Raw genomic sequence first — 8,962 nt, forward strand, 5'->3', positions numbered from 1 at the left:
CAACTCTCCCTCTGTTTATATATATATATTCACTAGTGTAGCCTAAAGAAGGCAATTAAAGGATCATATACATCTTGTTTAGCATTTTCTGCCATGACATAATCTGCATGAGCATAATCATTTCTATACTGAACCACAAGCTTGTCTCCATCATGGTCATTCAGACTTCCCAGCAACAGATTCACGTCATCTTCATCGGCAAGAGCATCCTTCCCTCCATAGCTGACGAAAAGAGGAAGGTCATTCGGTATGCCGGTCATGTTGTATGCCGGAGGAGTCGGTTGCCCATAACGATTCATATTTTCGACCACATCGACGTAATCGTACATTGTTACGGTCCCCTGCCTAATCACTGATAAATAAACCACAGCAAGTTTTCAGCAGAGATGTTCTCATACTGGAAATCTTTGTGGGGTTTTTTTTTCCCAAAGGGTTTTATGGATTTATGGAAGAGTTCAAGCAACAATTCTGACCTGTAAAACTGGTCAATAAGTCAGTGCAATCAACGCCTGGTTTGCTGCAGGCGTCTTTCAGAAGTTTAATTACTGCCTCCCTGTTCATGATGAAAGCAGATCATGAACTTAAATCATATGTTCATAGGTGATATAGCTTTAAACTTATATACATTACCAAGTTTGAAGTTATTACCCTCGCGGATCGAATTCATGGAGGCCTAACCAGTAGACTGACTGCCAAAGAAGATTTTTACATTGTTCAAAATCTAAAAAAAAAAGTCGTCTTCAATATGGATAAAACACAGAGAAGCTAGGGTTTGGTTTTAACCTCAGCAATGAAGTTTTCAGCAGCATCTTTTGCCAGTGGGGAAGTCAACTGACCCAAATAAGCAATTGGGCAAAGCAAAGCAACTGATCTAAACATGCTCAACACTTCGTCCTCTGGGAAAGCAGCCAGAGCCATTAAAGTTCCCTAAATGTGAAAACAATATATCAAACTTCAAAACCGTTACGCAACCTCAGTAGTTAAAAAGAACATTATTCTTCTTAGAGGTTCTACGTCTGCAGGGTGTGTGCGTTGCCAAAAGCTTAGAAAGATTATGAACCGATACTAACTTATAATTGCCTCAAACTATTCAAATATATATATATATATATATATATCAAACTTCACCATCTCCCCGCCTTAAGAAACAATTGAAAGAAGAAAAAAAATCACCTGTGAATGCCCCACATAGTGAAGCTTTTGTCCCGTTTGATTATAAACATATTGGATTGTAGCAGGAAGATCATAGGCTACCAATTCATCCCACGACCAATCCCAGTAAGCCTGAAAACCGGTGAAGAATCAACTTAATGTTCAAAACACAAAGCTTGACAATATAATGGAATATAAAAGTTTTAACAATAACCGGATCGTAATGACTGAGTGATGTATGGCCTCTGCTGTATTTTGTTCCGCGTGAGCTAGCAAGCCAGACATCGTAGCCGTTGTCGGACAAGACGAACGCCAAAGACTGTTCCGGAGGCATTAGCAGCCATGTTATTGCATCCTGACACCATACATGGTTTTTAGGTCAAAACTCATTGCGTTGGAATGGAATCTTAGAAACATGACAATAAAACAAAACCATTAAGAGCCCGTGCTGTAACAGGACCGGTGGTCTGGTTCCTGGTGTCCCACCTGACCGACCCACGGGGATTCTTTGCATACTGAGAATGTAACCATCTTTCGTTGTTACCTATCAAAACCAAATAAAAAACCTTCATTAAACTGAGGAAATCAAAACGATTGGCATTTTGGCAAACACCTAGTGATCTTACCGTGTGTTCTTCACATTCATAACCATTAGTTTCCACCATTGATTTGCAAATACCTTCATCTTGAGCTTCAACAGAATACAAGGCTTTTCTATTTCCAGCTGCTGACCCACAGAAAAGAACCAGTAGAATTATAATACAGCTTACACTGCTGGCTACCTCCATAATATATGTTTTTTTTCTCTGTTCCAACAACCCCAGTGTTTGCAGAAATTTTATAGTAGCAGAAAAGCCAAATAAGAACAAAACAAAAGCATTCACATGGGGAAGCTATTGAAAATTACATCACTTTTGTCGACAGACAAACAAATTGATTTACAGGAAGGAATCAAAATGGGCCCTTTTTTCCTATATATATATATATATATATATATTTAAATGCATGAACTTTTGTAAGATTTCTCAACAGCCACGATTCCTTAATTAACAATTCGTCTTTACAATGTTTTATTTGCACAAAAGAAAATGACATTCTGTGACAGTTTTCCGTTTGTCTCCGTCGGAAGATACTGAAAACGAGGCTCCAAAACAGCAGGTTGCTTTGGAGATGAAACATATCTAGTGTTAGTGCATGACAAATCAGATGCCAAATTGGTAAGGCCTTGTGATGGAAATGTATCGAAGAAAACTAGCGTGGAAATGAACGAGGAAAGCATGCCAACTTAAGGCAGTGAAACACTTGCAGATTTAAGACCAAACCGCTGCTCTTTAAAACAGTATTATTTTTTCTTTTGAAAAATTGTAAATACTCGTTTCTCTCGGGGTTTTTGTCATTTTAGTTTAGATGCAAGTCCGAATCGCATAATTACAAGTCCAGCTTAAAGAGTCCAATTGTTTTAGGTTTGGGTCTGCTGGGGGATATTCTTTCAATTTAATTATCGGTATTCAATTTATTAACATGATAATTCAATTTAGATACTGCATAGACCTATTACATAGACAATTCTCCAATTTAATTATACTATTTACAACTTTAAAATTTAAACACTAGTGATTCAAGGAATCGTTGTTGTTCCTAGAAACCACATGTTCGAGCATCAACGGCTGTAGCAGATAATTCAACATTCATTGTCAAATAATTAAAAGTATTTAGAACATATACTACTTTAGAATCACTTTAACTTGATAAAAAAAATTAAACACTAGACATCATTAAAGGACTTTTAGAGCCACATCTTACTAGAAATAACTAGGAAGGCAAAATTAGCCCAATAAGCCATGCGGGTAAAAAAATTGGCCCAACAGGCCATCTCCAAAATTGATTTGAGATATACAACATTTGTCACAATGACTTGGAACTAGTCACATGGGCATGACGAGTTTTAATAAAATATATTTTTATTAGAACTTGTCACCCTGACGTGACAAATTCTAATAAAACAACTATATATATTTTTAGAATGTCATATAGACGTGATGAGTTTGATTAAAAAAATATTATTTAAACAAAATCGTCATGTATGCTTGACAAGTTTACCCTGCACTTAACATTTGCTGTATATCCCAAATTAAAATCTGGTTGGCCTAATGAGCTAATTTTCCCCCACTTGGTTTATTGGGCCAAATTTGACTAACTAGGAATGGGTAGGGTTTCTGGACCACTTGAATTGGACTAAAAATAATAAACCTCTCCCCTTGCACTCAACCTGACCCGGGGGTTAGGAGGATACTACACAACCTCATGATCTTTTTTCCATCGACTCATCGCCTTACCAACCACAATCTACGGCTGCGCTCAGTTTTATAGGATCTACTCCAATCTTTCTCCCGATACATCTTATTCTCTTGTTTGCAACGCTTATTCTCTCCACCAGAGAGCTCTCTGTAAGGTAAAATTCTTCCACTATCATTACGAGTAATTCCCAAGTAAGAACTAGGAATCAAGGAAATAGCCCCTGCTAAAATATTCGATTTGCCTGGAAATCACCCGCAACCGTAACAAAATCATTACTAGGTTTACTCTTAATTACATAGAGAACATGAATTGGCCAATAGACTACCAGAAAATTTTGCATCGAACGTTGCAATGAGTTCGACAACACACACACACACTCTAATTACTAGTCTGCAGAGAAGCTTGAACAATTTCTTGGTTTGATTGTCAGTGCTTAACATGATTGGTGGGTTCCCCCGGAACCAACTGGTGCCTGAGAAGTCTTTAACATATCCTCGGAAGTTTTCAATGCACTTTTTGGAACTCGGAATCTTGTCGGTGGTCTAGGGAACTGCAGTTGCCACCCTCTAGATTTTAGTGTTCCCAACAATTGCCACATTTTAGGTTTTATCTGCCCTGCTAGTTTCAATTGCTCCTTTCTGAACTTTCTATTCGCATACCACGTTCCACCTCGCCAACCCAAGCTATATCTGCAGTTAAACCAACTAAGCTATGTTATCTGCACTCAGGGATGATGTCAATAATCTGGACGGACAAATGTTCAGTAAAGGCATGCTTGATTTTTCCCCTAATATCATACCCCTGTACATGTCTTTCGACATGAATATTTAACAGAAAATAAAGTGTCGGTAACTGCAACTAAAAACACAACAAATCAATCAGATGTTTAAACCATCCATAATTCAATGAATTAGCACATACCAGCAATGAGAAGAGATTCCAATGGAGATACAATTTTCTTAACTCATCCCCATTATTCTTACCTCTTACGAAAGCCACTACAATTGATAAGTACTTTAGAGAAAGCCCATTCTATGGATATCATCTGTATTTTCTAATCGAGGACATTCATTCACCAGATAATGAAAAACGAATCGAACCCCAGTGTTTGGCCTCGTAGCAAGTTTTTAATCACAGGATTTGTCTACTTGAGGTGTGCAAGTGTGCAGCAGTGATTTGATCATGCCAGAGCCCAGAAGTGAGTGAGTTGTAACAAAACAAAATGAAAACAACTCTAATTCAATCAACTTCTAAGACCTTCTAGTTTATCACTAATACATCATTTCATCATACTTGTACAATGTTTTTCCCAATCATCAGCATAGAATTTCTTGCAACTAAGTGATCATTAAACATACAATCTATTGCAAAAACTCCAAAAAATCACTTCAACTCTTTAACCAAAAACAACAGTGAACAATTGAGACCTTTGAACTCAACATACAAGTCAGAAAGTATGCCTTTTCATGAGAATATTTTCTTCTCCAAAATGGATAAATATTTTCAGAGAAATATCCATTTTTATGTTTGTTCTCTGGCTAAAACTCGTACACAATGGTGAATCCATCAGCAACAAGTTAGACACTGTAAACATACCCAATAATGAGAGCGGTACCAGTTGTGGCAACCCAAGCAGCAGTTCTAGAAGGCCCTGGGTCAACAAGTTTTTTGAAATCAGCATGCTCAAGATGATGATTGTTTTTCATCTGTCAGGAGATAAGAAACATCACATTTTAATGTAAAAACAAAAAAGAGGTGAATTGAGAAGAATTCTAAAGCTGAAGGGATAAAATTGCATAAAATGGTTTTATAGTCTCTCAAGCAAACAAACAGCAACTATAAAAGTGGATGATGGTTGTACAACCCATTAGAATCAGGTCTTAGCATGTAATATCGTCCATATACCTCAAACATTAACCAAATGGAGTACCAAATAAGATAGGGGGATATTGGTTACAATTAAAAGTGTAAAGCTTAGCGCATAGAAGAAGCAATCAATAATCATGAAAATCAGACATTTACCTCATTACGTCTGTCTAAGGTCAATTGGAAACAACTTAACTATAAATGAATTAAGACAGCAGCAAAATTATCCAGAGATTCCAAAGAATACTCCACAAACCAACATAGAAATTATAATTAACCCCTAGACAAGCAAGAGGAAAAGAAACTATAATACAGTATTTCACATTTTGGATAGGAAAGTTGAATAAAAAATCATGAAGTACACAGCACACATTGCTAACAATCTAACATTATGCAAAAGAATACTCACAGCCTTTTCCATTGATTCAAGCCTTTGGTCAACTTTTGATTCATGATAATGCCGTAATGAGTATCCTGTACCAACATTTATGCGTTTCATATTAGATACTCAGCCTTAGCACATAAACCAAGCTGCCAATAGTGAGAGCATGGAATTAGAAACCAGAACATCAAATCTCCAAGATAATCAAAGAAGAGCTATGCTTCATAGAAACCTACATTTAATGAAACTTCACTTCTCAAGGCAACTCAATTCTTCCTTGATTATGCAAAAGCAGCCACTATAGGAATTCACAGATGCATTTGATTAAACGAAAATGTGGAGCTCCATGGTTGACTTATAAAAGTTTACAATGTTTATGCTTTCAAAATTCAGCCTAGCGTTCTAAAACAAACAACCAGGGACCCATAAGCCATGAACCAAAGAACAGCTAAAAGAATAGCCAATTTTGTTAAAAAAAATGAGTATTTAAAACTTTGAAAAGATGGGGCAAACGATGAAGATATGGCAGATCCAAGCTAAAAAGGTAACCATAGGCAAAGAGACAGGCTATTGCAACATGAATAGAAAATCAGAAAACAGTTGTAAGCGGTGAGTAGTGGACCAGATCAATCCACCAGTAATATCGTGGTAAAAATTGATAGATCCTTAGCAACGTCCACATGAGTCTGCATTAGTAATCACAGCACAGTTTGTTTCTCTCCTATTCTTCAATGAAACCTTTTGATACCACAGCTGAAGGTGCAATAAGTTGAAATACTAGCTAATTTCCAAAGGGCTTAAGGACTGAATGTTTTTCATGTTGAAGACATGCTCAATAAAGTAGTGGAGTTAAATCGAAAAGTTCCAAATAGATTTAAGGGAAAATTTTATAGAATGACAATAAGACCAGCGTTGTTGTATGGATCAGAATGTTGGGCACCCAAGAAGGATCACGTAAGGAGGATAGAGGCCGCAGAAATGAGAATGCTTTGATGGACATGTGGTAGGACTCTGTGAGATATGACGACAAACTCTGCTATTAGGATGTCCTTAGGGGTGATGTCTGTTTCCGAAAAAATGAGGGAGGGAATACTACGGTGGTTTGGGCACGTCCTTAGGCGACTACCGTCGGATGCGGTCAGGAGGGTAGAGTCGATTACAGTCGACGGTGCCAGAAGGAAAGGACGACCAAGGCGGAAGTGGGATGACTGCTTGAGATCTGATTTGAGGGATTTAGGCCTTACCGAAGACATGACCTATGATAGGAAATTATGGAGGCTTAAGACTAGGGTAGTCGAGTAGTGTGGGTCACATCTATAGAGTGTATCATCTTTGTCTTCTTTTAAATGCATTTGTAGTTATTTCCTTGACTTTTACTTTTTATACTTTTCTGTTATTGGTATTTATGAAAGATTAGAACTGGGCTTGCTATCGTTGTCTCATGTGTATCATTCTCATCATGTTTCCTCTGTTAATTTTAGCCGGGTCTTAGGTTTCTGTCTATATGCAGAGACTCTTTCGCAGGGGTTATTTTGCAGGGATTACTCCCCATTACAGAAGCTCATATGATATTAATGACTGCATATGAATATTGTTTAGCTATGTATTTATGTAATTATTTATACATGCATTGCATTTTATCTATATTTTTAATTTTCTGACTGCCGGAGGTCTTTCACGGAAGCTATTCTCAACCTGGCGTTGGGGGCAGCCTACTACCCTACCTCCCCCTTACCCATACATATGGGAATTGGGTTTTGTTGTTGTTGTTGTATATTCTGCCTGAGGTATTGATCAATAGATGGAACCAAATCAAAACCCAACAATCATAATTCCATAACTCAAGCAGTAATTTTCCCAATAGAAGAAAATGTAATTGCAGCAATTTCCTGATATTATTAGTGCATCAGAGTATATGCAATGGATGAGAAACTCACCAAACCATGCTGTAGCAACTGAAGCTATAGAAGTTCCCACTGTAAATACCACCCTATGCCTCTCAAATGTATCCTGCAACATTCAAATCAGTAATCAAATTTAACAAGGGAAAAACAATCACCATTAAACAAAACCCAGACAATTTTTTTCTTAATAGAGATACATGTACAACTATAATATTTTCAGGTGGGAAATCGCAAAAGATCATTCACGTCCAAATAAAATTCCAACAATTCAATGAATACCCATAAAGTGAAATTAGAAAAAGGAGAATACGGATTGGGAATAAGGATGTACTTTGGTGGAGAAGTAGGTATCTTGAACAGCAGCCCAAGAATTAAGGGCTTTTCTCTTTAAGTGAGGAACTGCCATAGAACCCATAAGGGATGTACCTCTGCTCTTTAATCGCTGCATAGTTTGAGTCGACCCAAACGAGTTTACTCGATTTCACCGAGGTCAGATAGAGGAACAAACACCAAGCTTCTGAAAGGGAAACTGGGAAAAGGTACAACGCGACTTGTTTCCTCACTTTTTTCCTTAACAGAATTTTCTAGCTTTATAGTTTTCAAATACCCTTTCAACTCCCTTTTCAGCCATCCATTTTAATCACGGAATTAACTGAGCCGCTGAACTTATTTATACGATAAAAAAAATATTAAATATCTATTTTAATCCCTCTATTATTATAAACCTTTTATTTAAGAAAAAATAACCTCAGTGACCAAAAATACCTTATAATATACGATTTTAACTAAATTTTTTTGGATTTGCCAAAATGACCAACTAAATCGCAATACGATCGATAATTCGCAACGCGATCTCCGGTATCGCAAATCAATTTTCAGATTCGCAACGCGAACTTTGACTATCGCAATGCGATTTTTCAAATTCGTTGCGATAGTCCAAGTTCGCGTTACGATTTATTCCAAATTCGCGTTGCGATAGTCCAAGTTCGTTGCGATAGTCGAAGTTCGCGTTGCGATTTATTCCAAGTTCGTTGCGATAGTCGAAGTTCGCGTTGCGATTGTGATTTATTCTAAGTTCGTTGCGATAGTCGAAGTTCGTGTTGCGATTTATTCCAAATTCGTTGCGATAGTCGAAATTCGCGTTGCGATTTATTCCAAGTTCGTTGTGATAGTCGAAGTTCACGTTGCGATAGTCGAAGTTCGCGTTGTGATAGTCGAAGTTCGCGTTGCAATTTATTCCAAGTTCGTTGTGATAGTCGAAGTTCGCGTTGCGATTTATTCCAAGTTCGTTGTGATAGTCCAAAATCACGTTGCGATTTATTCCAAGTTCGTTGCGATAGTCCAAAATCGCAACGACAAG

At 37.4% G+C, this 8,962-nt stretch overlaps 1 pseudogene; it reads right to left on the reverse strand.

Annotated features, from left to right (window-relative positions):
- Positions 1 to 12: 12 nt before the first annotated feature.
- Positions 13 to 8,182, reverse strand: LOC120153285 (annotated as a pseudogene).
- Positions 8,183 to 8,962: the final 780 nt, after the last annotated feature.

Source organism: Hibiscus syriacus, unplaced genomic scaffold (assembly GCF_006381635.1).
Source record: "Hibiscus syriacus cultivar Baekdansim isolate YM2019G1 unplaced genomic scaffold, ASM638163v2 tig00111099_pilon, whole genome shotgun sequence".
Taxonomy (NCBI): Eukaryota; Viridiplantae; Streptophyta; class Magnoliopsida; order Malvales; family Malvaceae; genus Hibiscus; species Hibiscus syriacus.